At 38.0% G+C, this 21,094-nt stretch overlaps 1 protein-coding gene across 1 annotated transcript in view; it reads left to right on the top strand.

Moving 5' to 3' along the window:
• IFT81 (intraflagellar transport 81) overlaps window positions 1–21,094 on the top strand; it is a 99,739-nt gene that overhangs the window by 42,043 nt on the left and 36,602 nt on the right. The gene's annotated exons all lie outside the window — the stretch shown is intronic.

The raw sequence follows: 21,094 nt of genomic DNA, 5'->3' as shown, positions 1-21,094 counted from the left end.
AGAAGGGATATATGTATACCTAAAGCTGATTCATGTTGAGGTTTGACAGAAAACGACAAAATTCTGTAAAGCAATTATCCTTCAATTAAAAAAAAAACAAACCCCAAACCAAGAAAAAAAAGAAATGGGAGTATTTTAAATGATACTTGGAAGCCAACAGAGTGTACTTCATGATACCCTTGCTGTCCAGGAAATAAAGATTAATTATGCAGCAACTTTGCTTTATAAGAGAACAGTCTATCTCCTTGCATTTTTATCTTTTCTTAGGAAAATACTGCCTATTTGACAAATACCAATTGCTATGGCCATATTTGGCACTGAATAGTGCTTATAACTCAGTATTGGATAGTCCCTCTATGCAAATGTGATGGAAAAGAACCTCATGCCAAGCTATTAGCTTTTATCTTTAACAAATTATAGTGAATAGGAAAAGTATCTGATGACAGAAAAGAGCACATTTTTTAAGGAGAAAAAGATAATTTTGGCTATGGATAAGGTCAACTTAATTTTTAAACAATGTTTGGTCAGAAACTAGAACAAATCAAGTAAATCATTTGGCAGTTACCTAAAAGAACAGAAGGTATTGGGGAACATTAAGCATAATTTTATAAAGAACAAATCTTGGTAGACCAATTTTGTTTTCTACTCTGATAAAGTGGTAGACCATATGGACAAAAAGGAGGAAGTTTGTTCTACTTAAAATTATATAATATAGCTGGACTTCACTGAGGTTTCATTTGGTATCACATGGTAATTGCCAAAAAATCATGTTCTTTGCCACCCATCTGTTAACACAGTTGGTGAGAGGGTATCAAGAAATAGTAGCATGGTGTTCAAAAAGAGTATTGTGCCCAGAGTCACAAATAGAAGAATGAGGAAAGGGAGGGCTAACATTTATTGAGCAACTTTTATGCAAGGCTCTGTGCTAGATGATTTGCAAACATATATTTCCCTTCTTGAAAGAGAGATTACTATTATTTCCATTTTACAACTAGTTGAAACTCAGGAAAATTATAGATTTACACAACTAATAAGTGGCCACGCAGGATCCAGGTCTCTCTCACATGTTCCTATTGACCTTAAGCAAATCACTTCTCCATTTTTAAAATAATGGATGTCCAAGCTTCTGAAAAACTCAAAGGCTAAGTCAACATGTAACATCTGGCATCCAAAAGTGATCATTCCTCTGGGACCCATGTTGCTGTACCTAGAAGAGGCAGGGTGGCAGACTAGTTAAGTCATGGTCTCTATAACTTGGTCTGAATGCACATCCTGGCTTTCTCAGCCTACTTACTAGCTGGGTGACCTTGGCCAGCTTCCTTAATGCTTAGAGACAGTAAGTAACTTGCCAGAAGTCACGTAGTGAGTTGCAGAGCAAGGATTTGAATCCAGATCTGAATGTCTCTGCATCTGTGCTCCAAAATGAGTACTGAACTATTCTTCAAGGTACTATTAGAATGAGTTAATTTTAAAATTCATATTTGACTCTTGAATAGGACCACATTGTACACAGTCATTAACTGGAAACAATAGTTTGCTAGAAACTGTATGACAGCCATTTATTTGGAAATAAACTTTCATTCCTTGATTGTCCATATGTAGTTGTTTGACTAATCTTTTCTTGGAAAAATTGAGGAATGTGACTGTGTTAGGATGAATGGAACAAATATTATACATATAGTAATTTATAGTCCTTTGTCATTTTTTTCTTTAGAGATCAGTTCATTTTTAAAATTCAGTATCAAAGTGTATATTTTGATGCTTTCTACTGCCATTAAAGTCAATATTCCAGATGTTACATTTTGTCTAAGAATTTTAGCTCTTCTAATTGCAGATGACAAGTGCTACAGGCATTTGTTCTTTACTAGATTTTTCATTTGTGTTCCTTCGATTTTTCTTATTAAAAAAGATGGGGACCTCCCTGGCCGTCCAGTGGATAAGACTCTGTGCTCCCAGTGCAGGGGGCCTGGTCAGGGCACTTGATCCTGAGTGCTGCATCTAAGACCTGGAGCAGCCGAATAAATGCATATTTTTTAAAAAACAGGTGAAGAGCCTAAAAACACTTGTTTTTTTCCTTATACTTTGGTTAACAGTTTATTTTCAATGATGGCCTTGTAGGCAATGTATAGGGATGAGCACAGCAAAATCTTATTCTGCCAGACTTCTGACATAGGTAGGAATTTCTTGCACAGTTGGAAGTATCTTCTTAGTGATAGAGATTTTCTTGCCAGTCTAGTCTATCTTGATTTCTTTCTCTTCAAACAAGTGTTTGGTAGGTGATAAAGAGGTTAAGTTTAGAGACTACAGTTTCTAACATAACTGAAAATTGATAATAATGAGTCTCTAACTCTCCTTTATATCTTGACGTTTTCTGTACTGGATTTAAGTATATAAAGTACATATATAAGTACATAAAGTAGAAGTCTCACTGAATGATATTCTCAAAGAATTTTGATTGCTTTCATCTCTGAGAGAAGTCACCCGCAAAATGCCATGGAACTTTGCCCTTGATCCTAACCTGCTTATTATTCTCATCAATAATTTAGATTAATAATGTTTATTATGTAATTGAATGTGCCAGACACTATATTAGGTTTATTATATACATTATCTCATTTATTTCACTGAACAACTCTATGAGACAGGTATGATTATTATTCCTAGGTTTTACAGATAAGAAAACCAGCACACAGAGGGCTTAGGCTAACTTATCCAAGGTCATATTGCTAGTAAGTTGTGGCACCATGATTTGAATTGAGGTAGGTTGCACAGAGTCAGACATGACTGAAGTGACTTAGCATGCATGCATGCATTGGAAAAGGAAATGGCAATCCACTCTAGTATTCTTGCCTGGAGAATCCCAGGGACAAAGGAGCCTGGTGGGCTGTTGTCTGTGGGGTCACACAGAGTTGGACACAACTGAAGTGACTTAGCAGCAGCAGCAGTCTAGCTCCAGAAACCTTAATAATTTTCACATAGCAGGAAGCTAGAAGGAATAGTCAGTCTGAGACAGGTGATAGCATTGTAATTCAAAGTCGTCTTGGTAGTTAGGAGACTTGTGCTTAAGTAAACAAAATGTCATTAATGGGATTATAAATAATAATAATGTAGAATCTGAGTTTTATCTGCAGCTCAAAAATTATCCATTAGTTGTTGTTGCAGCCTGTATGGGAAGGGAGTTTAGGGGAGAATGAATACATGTATATGTATGACTGAGTCTCTTTGCTGTCCACCTGAGACTCACAATACTGTTACTCAGCTGTGCGTGTATGCTCAGTCGCTTCAGTTGTGTTCAACTCTTTGTGACCCTATGACTGTAGCTGTTAATCTGCTATACTCCAATATAAAACAAAAAGTTTTAAAAATATCATCCAGTCGTAATGCAGCTTTAAAAAACAAAATGCTGAGAATTCCCTGACAGTCCAGTGGTTAGGACTCAGTACTGTCACTGCCTGGGCCCCAGATTCAATCACTGATAGGGAAACTAAAATCCCATAAGCTACCTAGCTTGGCCGAGAAAAAATTTTTTTAAAATTATACTCTGTTAATAAAAATATAATATCTTATTTATGTGAAATTATGCTTAGAATATTATTTTACATTTTTGGCTTCATGTTTTAAGAAAGACATAATCAAGCCAGAGTCCACATGAAGGTGACCAGAACAAATGAAAAGTCTGGAAACATTCATGGAAAGAATTCATTATGAATTAGCTGAGAACAAAAAGTTAGGATTATGGAAGGATCTGCAGAAAAGAGTTAAAACAGTGGACCTAAATCTGCTATTTTTAGAAAAACTTGCTTGCAAGATTGGCCCTTGGCTGGCGTCTGGGAAGTTGGATTTTAGAAGAATTCCCACTATTCCTTGATAAGATTGGCTCACGTGCCTAAACTATATGTACGAAGAGTGTGGTTTATGTTGAACACCTGCTTTCCTTCTTGGAGTCTGGAATTTTGGTATGGGCTAGGCAGAATATGCCTACGTGATCAGCCCCCAGTAAAAACTCTGGGCTCTGAGTCTCTAATGAGCTTCTCTGGTTGGCAGAATTTCACACGTGTTGTTATACCTCCTTGTTGGAGGAATTAAGGGAGAAGACTCTTGGAAGTTTGCCCCTGGTTTCCTCCTGACTTCACCCCATGTGCCTTTTCCTTTTTCTGGTTTTGCTTTGTACCATTTCACTGTAATAAAGCACAGCCAAGAGCATGATTTTATGCAGAGTCCTGTGAATTCTCCCGGCAAATCATTGAACCTGGGGGTTGTCTTGGGGACCCCTGATTCAGATGGATTAGTATTACTCTTGTTTTGGGATGGAATATTCTTGCTAGATCTATTAAATCCATCAGGTCTAATGGGTCATTTAAGGCCAGTGTTTCCTTATTAAATTTCTGTCTAGATGATCTGTCCATTGATGTAGGTGGGTGGTAAAGTCCCCTACTATTATCATGTTACTGTCAGTTTCTCCTTTCATGTTTGTTAATATTAGCTTTGGATATTTAGGTTCTCCTGTCTTGGATGCATCTATGATTGTTGTATCTCCTTGTTGGATTGATCCCTTTATCATTATGTAATGTCCTCTTTCTTTGTTTTAAAGTCTGTTTTGTCTGATATTAATGTTGCTACCTCAACTTTCCTTTTGTTTCTATTTGTATGGAATACCTTTTTCCATCTTCAAATCAAATTGAATTCAACAACATAGTATACATCATACACCATGATCAAGTACGATTTATTCCAAGGTATATAAAATAATAATAATATAATATTTTGAAAATCAGATTGTGCAAGTAATATCTGAATACATTTTCATGAAATGAAAAGCAAACAGTACACATAAAGCAGAAGTCCCCATTGATTACCTTTTACCTCCAGTCCTTGGACTCTTTGTCAGAGAGAAACCACTGCTACTAATTTTGTAAACCCTTTTAGTCCTTTCTCTGGAGATAGACACAGATTGGATAATATGCTTTGTGGGTTTTTTAAAATGTGAATGGTATTGTACTGTGTGTGTTGTGTGACTTATTTTTAATAACATGTGTCAGAAATTTTTCCATGTCAGTAAATGAAGAGGCTTTTCTCTAGAGGTTTAGAAAATCAGCTCTGAGGCAGAACACCTGTGTGCAGATCTCAGCTTTGCCATCTCTCAGCTGTTCAACCTAACAGCTAATGTCAGTAGTTACCTAACTGCTCTGTGCCTCAGTTTCTTTATCTGTAAAATGGGGACAATAATAGAACTCACCTCGTATGGTGGCTGTGAGGGCTAAATGATTTAATATAACTAAGCGGTATACAATAGTGGCTGGCTTATAGGAAGTACTTCATAAATACAAACTACAGTCATAATAATTATTGTCATGTACAAAATTTAATTGCTATATTGTATTCTATAGAATGTACAGTTTTTTTATTCCAACCAAGAATGTACAAAAGGATCTGTTTCCTTTGTTATTTAAAATAGCACTTGATCCTCATTCTTTTAATTTCCTTCATTCTGACAGTATTATATTTTAATTTTCATTTCTCTTAAGATTGAACAGCTGTCCACATACATGTTTGGTCATTTATATTTCTTCTGTCATTTGCCCTTTTACTGTCTTTCTTCATTTTTTTCTAATGGAGTGAATGTTTTTTTATCTCTTTATCTTATTTTTACCTGGATTTTAGTTGTTAATCTAGATAATTGTTCTAGTCTGTCATTTATCTCTGAACTTTGTATATGCTGTCTTTTGTCACACTGAGGGTTTCCTCCCCTTTTTTTCCGAATAGTTTTATTGAGATATAATTTAGGATAAAGTACAAATTGTTGCTCTTGTTCCACGCTATGATAACTTCATATATTGGAACAGAATTTTAGTAATAAGTGACCTTGGTTTTCCATAGTTTGAGGTGCTATAAAAATGTTTACATAGAATTATCTTGCTTTATGCAAAATTCAGTGTTAGAAGAGATTTAAAAAGTGTTAGAGCAGAGTATAATAGTAAATGTTCATAATTATAAATCTGAGTTGTCAATAAAAGGTTGATGTGATCAGTACGATTTTAAGATAACAAAGCTGGAATAGCATCTCTCCCAGGAATCATACCATGTTATTATTTTCCCAGCTCACACCCCACAACCCTGAAACATTCCCATACCACTCTGTTCACATGTCTTCTAAGATGTGCATGCTCAGTCACTCAAGTTATGTTCAACTCTTTGCAACCTCATGGACTATAGCCCTCCAGGCTCCACTGTACATGGGATTCTTCAGGCCAGAATACTGGAGTGGGTTGCAGTGTCCTCCTCCACATGGTCTTCCCAACCCAGGGATTGAACTCATGTCTCCTGCATTGACATGCCAACTGTTTACCACTGAGCCACCTGCAAAGCCCGTGTACTAGGATACAGCTCACTTAAGATCACTTGTTAAATTTCTGCCTCCTCTAAGAAACCAGTAAGCTCCACTATGGCAGGGCCATATCTCTTTTTCGCCACCATTTACTTAATAGCTGGCATGTAATAAACACTTGGTAAATGTGTAGAAAACCTGAATAGAAGTGTATAATCTAATCCAGATACAGATTTTTTCATTAGAAAATTGATATTTTAAAATGTCATGGCACTTCAGTTGATAAGAAAAATTATTTTTATAAAGTCTTCATCCTAACCATAGTTGTTTATTATATGAAGTTATTTTTAAATGCCTGACCAAAAACCTAAATTTGCCATTTAATACAGTAGTCCTCAGTCAGTTCTTTTGTTAAATATGATCTTTACCCTTTCATGGGCAATAATCAGCTTGGTGACTTTGTCTTACTGATGGAAGAGCAGAGAATAGAGGCTGTACCTAATGTAGTAGTGCCACATAGCTTCCAATCTTTACCATCTTTGCCACCTTGGTATCTCTGAATCTCTGCTTTAATTATTTGAAAAGTAAAACAAAAAATTAGCCACAGTGATTCAGTGCTAGTACCCTTCTCAGAGCTGTCATTCAAATGAATGCATGCCTTTTGAATCTGAACTTTTTTATAGCAACAACTGAACCTTTGGTTAAGTTTCCATTGGCATTTCATGCATTGAAAGGTCACTCCTGGTTTATGGTGTACGGGTTTAGAGTTCATTATATTTTCTTCCCTAACCATTAAAAGAAGGTCAGCTGTTTTGCAGTTAATGGCTACTTTAAAAATGTGCTTGATCAAATAATATGTATAAGTAGCTTTAGAAAGAGCCAACTGACTCATTCTACAGCTACTGACGGAAATCCTAGAGCTAAATTGCAAAGATTATGAAATCTTCTTTAAATACTTCAAAGAGAAGCACAATGAAGATAAGGGAATCCTGGCAAGATTAGCTGCAGCTGTCAGATCCTGAAAAATTAGGAATCAAATTTTGACACTTGTAATTGAATCATCCACCCTTCTAAGTGAGTCCAGGCAAACCTGTGATATTTTTAGAACCTTTCAAATCACATTACCCTCTTTAGAGTTCATAGCAGGACCTGAGGCCCCTAAAATTTCCCAGGAGATGGAACAAAACAGAATCAAATAAATTTGCCTCATTTCACTACAATAGAAGGTAGGCTATTATATATGCAGTCCACGTAGTCCCACAGCTTTAACTCCAAATGTGAAAACTTTTCATAGAAAATTTTTTTGAGAGTTAACTGCTTGGACAGCAGTTGAAAACCCCATTAGAGATATAGTAACAGCTGTGTGGTGGTGATTTGATTTATAATAGAAGCACAGAGACCTTGGATGGTATGATTAACTGTGTTTCCCAGATGGATATTCCTATGCCACAAGTTTCTATTAAGACAGATTTCTACTAGCATATATCACATTGCTTATTATAGACCCTCCCAAGAGAATCAGCACTTAACTATCCACTACCATATGTAGGTAATTATGTTGTTTATGCTTGGCTTAGTGAGATTTTCTAATTTAAAGTTGAAAACATTAAACTAACAGGTTGGAAAAGGTTAGAATAGTGTTTGTATGTCTATATTTATATATTGTGCTAGTTATGATGAGTGATTTCAGAAGACTAACATTTTAGCAGAAAATAAAAGTTGCTTAAAAACATTTTTTTTCTTGACTTAAAACAAATAACCACTCTGATACCAGACTTCAGGGAATCCAAATGATTTATGACATGAAGCATGACTTGAAAAGATGGCCTTTTCAGGTTTTCTGCAATTCTGAATTCAGACAGAATAGAAGTGGCCAAAAAAATTATGGCCATTTGGGCATATTCATTCTACTCTTGAACAGTTGGTGTTATCCATCTCACATATAACTTTCTTGGGCCTATTTCTATAGTTTTCTATGGTTAAACAGCATTTGATAAAATAACTGACAAAGATGTGATTTAATTAAGAAGTGGAAAATAGCATGGATAGTGCACTAACAGGATTTGAGGACACAAGTATTCATTCTAATCCAGTTTTTTTCTAACTTTCTGAACTTCAGTGAGTTGTTTTAATTTCTCTATAGGTTTTCTCCTCTGTAAAAGGAGAAATAGTGTTAAAAAATAGCTCTTTGTAATTCTTGACCATATAAAGTGCTTATTATACAGTTGTCTTATAACGTCTTCACAGCTTAAGTACTGTGAAAATAGCTTCATGCCCGATATTGAGTTGGAAATTTGCAACATAAGCAGAGATTCTTGTTTCCACGTAAATATCCAGAATGATATCTGGAATCCAGTAATACTTTTGAGTTACAGATAAGCTTGAAAAATATTTGTAAATGATTATATACATAGGGAAATAAGCTGCCTTGTCCTTTTAAAAAGCTTGCTCAGATTTTGACCATTACTATTAAAGGTTCCAAAACATATTAAATAGGCAAAAGGAGAAAGAAGATCTGTCAAATTCCATTTTTATCACAAAGGAATTGAGTCTGTAAAATTGGTCCTGAAGCGAGAATCTAGCACTATTAAAACATTAATCTTACTAATCTCAGCATCTGAAATGATGGCTGCTCTTTCATAGATGACAAATTTAGATTACAGTTGTGTATTGGACCAAATGATTAGTAATAGCTGCTATAATGGGCCTTCCTGCACAGTGGCAATCTTTATAGTTTACTTTCATGACAAATTGACTTGATTGGCCTGCTCTATGTAGTGCACTGCTGAAAGCTTTTTCCTTGATGTTCCAAGGATTTATTGTTTATCTCATGCCAAAGTTCCTTCAAAATATTTTTAATTTTTAAATATCTAAGAAATAAATCTCAAAGAATTCACGTATGACCCTACATACCCAACACACAACATTTATCTTTATTGCTTCATTCTTTTCCAATCTCAGTTTATAAACATACATACAAAAATTTTAGTTGTACTCAGAGTATGTAGATTTGTAGTTTCTTGCAGTAGTGATTGTTCTGTTTTACTTCTAAAGAGCACTATATCACACCTAGATCTTTACTCTTCTGTTCGTTCTAATTATTTGACATTTCTTTGTTTCTTAGTGTTTAAAAGGAACAGTAAGTTATCTCATCTTCCATGTAATCTTTGTTGTTATTGTTCAGTCACTAAGTCCAATTCTTTGTGACCCCATGGGCTGCAGCATACCAGGCTCCTCTGTCCACTATCTCCCAGAGTTTGCTCAGATTCATGTCCATTGAGTCGGTGATGCTATCTAACCATGTTATCCTCTGCTGCCCCTTTCTCCTTTTGCCTTCAATGTTTCCCAGCATCAGAGTTTGTTCCAGTGAGTCGGGCTCTTCACATCAGGTGGCCAAAGTATTGGAATTACAGCCTCAGTAGCAGTTCAAACAAAATGATAGACATTATTAATCATTATCCATCATTCAATTTTATAGAACATTAGTCCATTTTATGGATCTTATTTAAATACCTCCCCGAAGGCAATGGCACCCCACTCCAGTACTCTTGCCTGGAAAATCCCATGGGCAGAGGAGCCTGGTGGGCTGCAGTCCATGGGGTCGTGAGGAGTCGGACACGACTGAGTGACTCCACTTTCCCTTTTCACTTTCATGCATTGGAGAAGGAAATGGCAACTCACTCCAGTGTTCTTGCCTGGAGAATCCCAGGGACGGGGGAGCCTGGTAGGCTGCTGTCTGTGGAATCGCACAGAGTCGGACACGACTGAAGTGACTTAGCAGTAGCAGTAGCAGCAAAGTCACTTTAAGTGGTGGAGCAAAGATTTGAAATTGTTTCTCTGATTGCAAAGCCCATGATCTCGACAATTCTCTGAACTGCTTCTGTGACCCTGTTGTACTTCTCCTAGGACTTTTAGTGATTAATTTATAAGTTTATAAATTTTTGCCCAGATAAGTCATTATAACAGAATTATGAGTAAATTTAATTTTTAATACTCAAAGTCTGTTCAAATTAAAGTCTATCAGCTGTAAGGTTTTTGTTGGTGATGGGCTTTTTTGAGGTGGAGTGTTCTTTTCATTATAATTTTTTAGAGTAACACAAATATGTAGTTTAAAAACTAAAACAAGGGACTTCCCTGGTGGTCCAGTGGCTAAGAATCTGCCTGCCAGTGCAAGGGACACATGTTCAATCCCTGGTCTGGGAACTAAGATCCCACATGCTGCAGGGCAGCTAAGCCCATGCGCCATGACTACTGAGCCCGCGCACTGTAGAGCCAGTGCTCTGCAACAGTAAGCCCACACACTGCAGCTAGAGAGTAGCCCCCACTCACCACAGCCAGAGAGAGCCTGCGCGCTACAGTAAAGGCCCAGTGCAGCCACATAAAAGTGCAACAGTAAACAAAGCTCGTAATGAAAATAATGATGCCCTTCCATGCTCCCAAGTCATGCCTCCTAGAGGCAACCACTTTTAATGCTTTTACTTGTTTCTTCTAATATTTACCTTTGTATTTCTAAACAACAAAGATATTTCTTTGTATATTTCTTGATATTTAAAAAAATTTTGGACAGGCTGTGACCAACCTAGACAGCAGAGACATTACTTTGCCGACAAAGGTCTGTCTAGTCAAAGCTATGGTTTTTCCAGTAGTCTTGTATGGATGTGAGAGTTGGACTATAAAAGAAAGCTGAAAGCCAAAGAATTGATGCTTTTGAACTGTTGTGTTGGAGAAAACTCTTGAGAGTCCCTTGGAATGCAAAGAGATCCAACCAGTCAATTCTAAAGGAAATCAGTCCTGAATATTCATTGAAAGGGCTGATGCTAAAGCTGAAACTCCAATACTTTGGCCACCTGATGAGAAGAACTGACTCACTGGAAAAGACCCTGATTCTGGGAAGGTTGGAAGGCAGGAGGAGAAGGGGACAACAGAGGATGAGATGGTTGGATGGCATCACCAACTCAATGGACATGAGACTGAGCAAGCTCCAGGAGTTGGTGATGGATAGGGAAGTCTGTCATGCTGCAGTCCATGGGGTCACAAAGAGTTGGACAGGACTGAGCAACTGAACTGAACCATAGGAAATGAGGATTTAGCTCTACTTTCTCCATTCCCTGTATACCCTCCATATCCATCCTTATGTTCTTTATAGTCTCCCAATATAATTATAATTTCTGGTTATGTCACTATTTACTATATACATTATGATGATTATATAAACATGTTATTATTTATAGCTAAGCCACACAGCATATTATGATTACATATCCTTTCTTGTACACTTCTGTTTTTTTCTCTTCTTATACTGACCTCATTTTTTTGTTTTTGTTTGGTTAGTTTTTTAAGTACCTATCACTCACCTAACTCTAAACCTTCTGGTAGAACTGTACAGTTTCTCTTAATATGGCATTATCGTCATCCACAGTAATCTAGTAATTATATTTCTTAAACCTTGGGACTAATTCTTTCTGGAGCCCCTCTCATTCTTCTGTTCCAGTGTAGGAAAATTAATTTCTAGGCTTGCTATACAATGGTAATCTCAGGCTTCACAGTTGTTATCCTGAAAATTTCTCTTACCACTCTTTTGTTTTGGATCTCCTGTTTCCAAACCTCAAGTCTTCTCTTTCTTGGTTTATTTCCTTGTTATAATAGAGAATGTTCCTGAAAATAGGAACATGGGTAATACGTTTTTGTGAATCTTGCTTGTTTCAAACTGTCTTTTTCCCGTCCTCATACATGATCAATAATTTGACTAAATAATGAATTCTGGTTGAAAATCTTTTTCCCTGAGAAATTTGAAGGCATTATTCTATTGTCTTCTGGTATTCATTGGGCTTCCTGGTGGCTCAGTGATAAAGAATTTGCTTGCCAATGCAAGAGATTAGGAGACTGAGGTTTGATCCCTGGGTGGGGAAGATGCCCTGGAGGAGGGCATGGAAACCCACTCCAGTATTCTTGCCTGCAGAATCCCATGGACAGAAGAGACTGGCCGGCTACAGTTCAAAGGGTCCCAAAGTGTAGGACATGACTAAAGCAACTGAGTATGCGCACGCTCGCTAGTATTCATTGTTGGTATCTGAGGCTGTTCTGATTCCCAGTCCTTTGATGTGATCTTTCATTGTTATTATTGTCATTTACCTCTTCTTGAAACTTTTAGAATCCTCTCTTTATCTCTAGTTTTCTAAATTTTTAAGATTGTATACTTAAGTATAGCTCTTTCTTTCATTGAACTGTGCCTTCTGTTGGCTCTTCTAATTTAGAATCTTTTGTTCTTTGGTTTTGGAAAATTTTCTTGTATTATTTCTACCTTTTTTGTTTCTATTGTCTTCTGGAACTCATTGGTTAGATTTGGGACCTTCTTGATTGATTGTTTAATGTTTATTTACTTTCAAAATGCTTAATTTTTTAAAATTATGTTAAATAAGAGTAGTGAAAGTTTGTGTGTGCGTGTTGTATACGAAAGGCATTCCTTATGGCTCAGACAGTGAAGAATCTGCCTGCCATGTGGGAGACCTGGGTTCTGTCCCTGGGTTGAGAAGAGCCCCTGGAAAAGGGCATGGCAACCCACTCCAGTATTCTTGCCTGGAGAATCCCCATGGACAGAGGAGCCTCAGTTCAGTTCAGTGGTTCAGTCCTATCTGACTCTTTGCAACCCCATGGACTGCAGCACTCCAGGCTTCCCTGTCCATCACCAACAAAACTTTGTGCACACCAGGACTCAGGAGAAAGGAGCAGTGACCCCACAAGAGACTGAGCCTGTGAGTGTCCAGCAGTCTCCGGCAGAGGCATGGGTCGACAGTGGCCTGCTATGGGGCCAGTGGCACTGAATACAACAGTCCTGGGAACCTTGGGGCATGCTGGCATAAGTCCTGTTGAAGGAGGACTACCGTTACTGCCATTACCCCTACCATAGTTTGGCCTCAGGCCAAACTACAGGAGGGAAAAGAGTCCTACCCATCCATAGAAAATTGGATTAAAGATTTACTGAGCATGGCCCCACCCATCAGAGCAAGGCCCAGATTCCCCCACAGTGAGTCCTTCCCATCAGGAAGCTTCCACCAGCCTCTTATCCTTATCCATCAGAGGACAGACAGAATGAAAACCACAAGACAGGAAAAAAGACACAGATGTGTATACCAGACTTTTGGACTCAGAGGGAGAGGGAGAGGGTGGGATGATTTGGGAGAATGGGAATTCTAACATGTATACTGTCATGTAAGAATTGAATCGCCAGTCCATGTCTGACGTAGGGTGCAGCTTGCTTGGGGCTGGTGCATGGGGATGACCCAGAGAGATGTTGTGGGGAGGGAGGTGGGAGGGGGGTTCATGTTTGGGAACGCATGTAAGAATTAAAGATTTTAAAATTTAAAAAAAAAAAATTAAAAAAAAAAAAAAAAGGAATGAAAACCACAATCACAGAAAACTAACCAAACTGATCACATGGATCACAGCTTTGTCTCTCTCAATGAAACTATAAGACAAGCCATGTAGGGACACCCAAGATGGATGGGTCATGGTAGAGAGTTCTGACAAAATGTGATCCACTGGAGAAGTGGCAAACCACTTCAGTATTCTTGCCTTGAGAACCCCACAAACAGTATGAAAAGGACAGGGACAGAGGAGCCTGGCAGGCTACAGTCCATGGGGTTGCAAATAGTTGGACACGCCTGAGTGACTAAGCACATACTTTTATTACTCAGCTTAAAAAAATAACACTTTTGAGATTCCTTTTGTGCCTCTACATTATCCCTGCCTACAGCCTGAAGCAGGCATCTTCACTGCTCAGAGGAGTTCAGGGTTCCCGTTCTCTGGGTGGAGGCAGCCATCTAGGGTTCCCACCCCTGTGGCCAGGCTTGGCTGGGGCCATCATTCCAGAGCTGGGTGAGCTTCTGACCCTGTTTACTGCTTTCCTCCAAGCAGACACTGTAGACAGTACTGACAGCTGGGGACAGTCTAAGCAAAGGGACATTTAAATGTTTTGCCATTCCTTAATAAAAACACCCAGAAAAGAAAAGCAAGCAAGCATAACCTCTAGATAGAGAGGAACTTCTCACAGACACTTTGCAAACATCACATGCTCTCTTTCCTCGCTGCAACACCTAGATTGTCTTCTGAGAAAGATCACAGATCTTGGTGAAACCTACTTAAGAATAAGAACAAGTGAAAAGATCTTTTTTCTACCTGTTTCTCACAGGAAAGGGGGAGAAACCATTGTGGGAGCTGTCAAAGGGGCCTCAGAGCTTTCCTGACTGTCCCCGTAGCAGGACTCTGGCCTCACAGTCAGGAGATGGGGGTGAGGAGTGATGTGACTGTGGACAAAACGCTTCCCTTCCTAGGCACCATCAGCACAGGAAGGTGACCCCAGCATTCCTCTGTAGAGGTTGGAATTAAACAGGAGTAGTAGGAGGTCTCGGAGAAGGCAATGGCACCCCACTCCAGTACTCTTGCCTGGAAAACCCCATGGACAGAGGATCTTGGTGGGCTGCAGTCCATGGGGTTGCTAAGAGTCGAGCACGACTGAGTGACTTCACTTTATCCCATCCAGTTTCCACCCCTCTCAGAGGCTACTCCATCATGAGTTAGGTTTTTATCCTTCTGTGATTTTTATTTACTGTTTGACCACCCATTTGTATCCCTAAACAGTATATTATTTAGTTTCCCTAAGCAATACTGCTAATGGGAGCATTCTCTGTTTATTCTGTAACTTGCTTTTTTGGCTCTACATTATTTCTTGAACCTATAATTGTTTATTTTGATTGTGTATACTATATTGTATGAATATAAAACAATTAGTTATGGCATCTTTTCTGACTTTTTGCTATTGCAGGTTTCTATCAATATTATTATGTATGTTTCCCTGTGACTATGAGCAAGGATTTTTGGAAGGTAGTGTTTCCTAACTTTTTTCACAACATGGCACTTAAAGTAAATAGTTACTGCTTAGCATACTGAGATAAAAGGACAAGGCTGCTTATAGCTGAGGATTACTGGCCTGGGAGTTCTTTATAATATCTTGCCCAGCTGCTGCAGAGTCTAAGTGGATTAATATGTGGGCACACCTATACTGTTTGTGCCATATGAGTGTCCTGGAGCACACCCCATTTAGGAAGACCTGCTCTGGAGCAGTGCTTCTCAAAGTGTGGTCTGAAGACCTGTTCTAGTACACAAACTGTTAGTTACTAATCCACAACCATGTAAATTAGGAGGAAGTATTTAAGAACATCTAAATAGGAAGTCAAGAAACACCTGGAGTAACAGGCAAATTTGGCCTTGGAGTACGGAATGAAGCAGGGCAAGGCTAATAAAGTTTTGCCAAGAGAATGTACTGGTCATAGCAAACACCCTCTTCCAACAACACAAGAGAAGACTCTACACATGGACATCACTAGATGGTCAACACCAAAATCAGATTGATTATATACTTTTCATGCAGCCAAAGATGGAGAAGCTCTATACAGTCACAAAAACAAGACCGGGAGCTGACTGTGGCTCAGATCATGAACTCCTTATTGCCAAATTCAGACTTAGATTGAAGAAAGTGGGGAAAACCACTAGACCACTCAGGTATGACCTAAATCAAATCCCTTATGATTATACAGTGGAAGAGAGAAATAGATTTAAGGGACTAGATCTGATAGAGTGCCTGATGAACTATGGACAGAGGTTCCTGACATTGTACAGGAGATAAGACCATCCCCAAGAAAAAGAAATGCAAAAAATAGATGGCTGTCTGAGGAGGCCTTACAAATAGCTGTGAGAAGAGAAGCGAAAAGCAAAGCAGAAAAGGAAAGATATACCCATTTGAATGGAGAATTCCAAAGAATAGCAAGGAGAGAGAAGAAAGCCTTCCTCAGTGATCAGTGCAAAGAAATAGAGGAGAACAATAGATGGGGAAGACTAGAGATCTCTTCAAGAAAATCAGAGATACCAAGGGAACATTTCATGCAAAGATGGGCTCAATAAAGGACAGAAATGGTACGGACCTGACAGAAGCAGAAGATATTAAGAAGAGGTGGCAAGAATACACAGAAGAACTGTACAAATAAGAGCTTCACGACCTAGATAATCACGATGGTGTGATCACTCACCTAGAGCCAGACATACTAGAATGTGAAGTCAAATGGACCTTAGGAAGCATCACTATGAACAAAGCTAGTGGAGGTGATGGAATTCCAGTTGAGCTGTTTCAAATCCTGAAAGATGATGCTGTGAAAGTGCTACACTCAATATATCAACAAATTTGGAAAACTCAGCAGTGGCCACAGGACTGGAAAAGGTCAGTTTTCATTCCAATCCCAAAGAAAGGCAATGCCAAAGAATGCTCAAACTACCGCACAATTGCACTCATCTCACATGCTAGTAAAGTAATGCTCAAAATTCTCCAAGCCAGGCTTCAGCAGTACATGAACCATGAACTTCCAGCTGTTCAAGCTGGTCTTAGAAAAGGCAGAAGAACCAGAGATCAAATTGCCAACATCCGCTGGATCATGGGAAAAGCAAGAGAGTTCCAGAAAAACATCTATTTCTGCTTTATTGACTATGCCAAAGCCTCTGACTGTGTGGATCACAATAAACTGTGGAAAATTCTGAAAGAGATGGGAATACCAGACCACCTGACCTGCCTCTTGAGAAACCTGTATCTAGGTCAGGAAGCAACAGTTAGAACTGGACATGGAACAACAGACTGGTTCCAAATCGGGAAAGGAGTATGTCAAGGCTGTATATTGTCACCCTGCTTATTTAACTTCTATGCAGAGTACATCATGAGAACCACTGGGCTGGATGAAGCACAAGCTGGAATCAAGATTGCTGGGAGAAATATCAATAACCTCAGATATGCAGATGTCACCACCCTTATGGCAGAAAGTGAAGAAGAACTAAAGAGCCTCTTGATGAAAGTGAAAGAGGAGAGTGAAAAATTTGGCTTAAAGCTCAACATTCAGAAAACTAAGATCATGGCATCCAGTCCCATCACTTCATGGCAAATAGATGGGGAAACAGTGGAAACAGTGTCAGACTTTATTTTGGGGGGCTCCAAAATCACTGCAGGTGGTGATTGTAGCCATGAAATTAAAAGACTCTTACTACTTGGAAGGAAAGGTATGACCAACCTAGACCACATATTAAAAAGCAGAGACATTACTTTGTCAACAAAGTTCTGTCTAGTCAAGGCTATGGAATTTCCAGTAGTCATGTATGGATGTGAGAGCTGGACCATAAAGAAAGCTGGGTGCAGAAGAATTGATGCTTTTGAACTGTGGTGTTGGAGAAGACTTTTGAGAGTCCCTTGGACAGCAAGGAGATCCAGCCAGTCCATCCTAAAGGAGATCAGTCCTGGGTGTTCATTGGAAGGACAGATGTTGAAGCTGAAACACCAATTCTTTGGCCACCTGATGTGAAGAGCTAACACATTTGAAAAGACCCTGATGCTGGGAAAGATTGAAGGCAGGAGGAGAAGGAGACGACAGAGAATGAGATGGTTGGATGGTATCACCAACTCAATGGACATGAGTTTGGGTAAACTCCAGGAATTGGTAATGGACAGGGAGGCCTGGCATGCTGCAGTTCATGGGGTTTTAAAGAGTCAGAGAATTGGACATGACTGAGTGACTGAACTGAACTGATCTGATAGATTTGATACTGTATAAACATTGTTATTATTTTATAAGAGTATCCAGTTCACAAACAATTAGAAAGTTTGAAAAACTGGTTAATCACCATAGATAAGTGTGAGAAACCCTGCTGTTTGTGGGCCTTGGTGGTAGATGGGAGGTACATGGTCAACCTTAGTAGCTATGCCCAGTTGACTTCCACATTATTATTCCAAATTTATATCCCTCACTCTCAGTGGTGTATAGGTGTTCTACTTCCTCCACATCTTCAACAACGCTTAGTATGGAAGGGCTTTTTATTTCTACTACTCAGATGGGCATAATAATGGTATCTTACTATGGTTTTGATTTATATCACTGATTATAAATGAGGTCAGACATCTTTTACTATGCTTATTGGCCACTTTAGGTTTTCTTTTCTATGAAGTGACTATTCAAGTATTTTATCCATTTTTCTATTGGGTTTATTTGCCTTTCTCTCATTGATTTGTGGGTTTAATTTATGTATTTTTAGATTAAATTCTTTATTGGATTAACATGTTACAGATATATTCTTCCCAACTTGTGATTTATATTCTTAATCTCTTAATATATATTTTGATGAACAGAAGTTCTGAATTTTAGCAGTCAATTTTATCAACATCCATTTTCAGAAATCCTTTCCTATCTCAATAATCATAGTGATATTTTCCTGTGTTCTAGATTTTTAGTTCTCGTTTTCACATTTAAGTCTATATAATCCAGTTGGTATTGATTTTTTACATTATGAAGTAAGGGCTCCATTAATTGAGCATTTTATTCTTTTCTTAAATTGAAGCCGAGTTGTTAGTTTCAGTGTTAGTTTGTTGTATAGCAGAATGATTCAGTTACATACATATTTTCAGATTCTTTTCCATCATAGGTTATTACAAGATATATTCAATATATCCCTGTGCTATAGTAAATCCTTGTTATTTATCTGACCCTGACTACCTTCCCCCTAGGTAGTTTGTCCAGTGAATGTCAAATAACCAATCAGCATAGAGCACATTGAGTAATCAGTAGGTTTGTTCTTTCACAAAACATTTATAGCCTTTAGCTTTTAAAAATAGTTCCAGAGCACAGCAAGACAGAGAAAGGGAAGATTGGCCTAGATAATACAGAGGATAGCAGATGAACAGGATTGATTTCATTTTGGGCACTTTGCCCAGGACACTTTTAATAGAACATATAGTTACTCTGAGGATTCTGAATCTGTGGTTGTGTCAGGCTTACACATTTATTCTTTTAAAGGAAAAATTGCAAGTTATTAGATTCTAGGTATATTGGTCTGACTTAAATTTTTTTAAACAGTTTCTGTAATCCAGCCATTGATAATTTTGCTGTGTGTGGGCTAGATTCCTTAATATTAAAACTAACTCAGTCATGGATAGAGAAATATTTTGAACTTCCTTCTTCTAAATCACAATGTGTTCATCATTTCTTTCAAAGTTTAAGTCATTTAAAAAGATGTCTAAACAATGAATTAGTGGGTTATTTTTATGTGAAGAATTTTTAATCTTATGGGTTTTAAGGACTTTCTTTGTGTATTCAGGAATCAATCAAGTCTTTAAAGAAAAAACCCTATATTTTAGAAACGTTCTCCTTCCTGTTTTGCTGCCTTACAGTTTATTGGGTTGGCCAAAAAGTTTGTTTGGATTTTTCTGTAACATCCTACAGAAAAATCCAAACTAACTTTTGAACCAACCCAAGAGAATTACTGACCTTAGATTTAGCCTATTTTTAGGAGGTAAAATACCACATGGTCATAGAGCTTGCATTAAATAGTGGTTTTGAATGAATTTTCCTTTTTTTCTGTTTTCTAAAGCTTCAGTAATACATTCATTTACTTTTATTACTTATAAAATTATTTATTACCTCCCTAATTATCCTTATAAAGAACTGGGCATTACAAAGTTTAAGATTATTAAAGAATTTTCACATTGTAGGTAATATGGAGATTTACTTTTGTTTTGAAGTGATGCATTTAAGTATAATAGGCCAGATTCTCAGTATGGACATTTTTAAAAGAATGTAGTTAAAAGGTTGGAGCAGAAAAATTATTTTATGTAGTAAAAAAAATCTGAAAATTCTTAGTACTAATGGTGCATAAGAGAAAGTGATTTTTAAAAGCATTCTGTTCTGTTTTAGAAATACCAGAAAATTTTCACATTTGTCTCTTATGTTGAGCAATACTTTTAATGAGCCAGTGCCTCAGGACCTTTACATCTGCTGTTTCTGCTACTTAGAATGCTCTTCCTTGCTTCTTTCTCCTTCTTCTAACATACTCCTGCTACTTCAGTCTTGCTTAAATTATTTTTGAGAAATTTGTCATAACTCATCTCTCTAAAATTCCAACACCCCCCCCCCCTCACTACTTTTTCTACCTTGGTCCCAACCCAGGTTAAACTCCTGTTATTTATTTTCAGGGCCCCTTCACTCTTTCATAATGTTCGCTGTGGTTGTGAACATCAGTTCAGTGTTTATTTTCCCCACTATTTCTTAAGCTTGTTAAGGGCAGGATGTGTATCTTGTTTAGAGTTGTATTCTCAGTGTCTGCCCAGTGCCTGCCCAGTGCCTATGTAATAGTTAATAAGTGGAAGGCTGCAGTCCATGGGGTCGCTGAGGGTCGGACACGACTGAGTGACTTCACTTTCACTTTTCACTTTGATACATTGGAAAAGGAAATGGCAACCCACTCCAGTGTTCTTGCCTGGAGAATCCCAGGGACTGGATAGCCTGGTGGGCTGCCGTCTATGGGGTCGCACAGAGTCGGACACGACTGAAGTGACTTCGCAGCAGCACTTGATAAATAAATTCCTTTAAGTATTCATTTCATGTGCTTTTCAAAACTCTAGTTGCTATTGTTTAATAATGGGGTCTTTCCATTAGAGTAGTTGCAATTATTAGTAGATCAGCATCTGAATTAAGCAACTATGAGTTCCCACTAATTTGGAGTATTTTTAGCTTTTGAACATTTCGGATGAGTTTCAGATGCTTCTTAGGGTATATGGTCTCAGTACCTTTCTTAAATGATAAATGGTAACTGCAAATGTTGACTGTTCTGCTTGGTTATAATAATCCCAGTAGATCCAGGGTCACCAAAATAGTATAGTACATAAGAGATAAAATGATAAAACCATAG

The sequence above is a fragment of the Capra hircus genome, chromosome 17, assembly GCF_001704415.2.
Source record: "Capra hircus breed San Clemente chromosome 17, ASM170441v1, whole genome shotgun sequence".
In the NCBI taxonomy this organism is placed as follows: domain Eukaryota; kingdom Metazoa; phylum Chordata; class Mammalia; order Artiodactyla; family Bovidae; genus Capra; species Capra hircus.
Note: the sequence above shows the minus strand (reverse complement) of the source record. Positions and strands in the feature narration are given on the sequence as shown.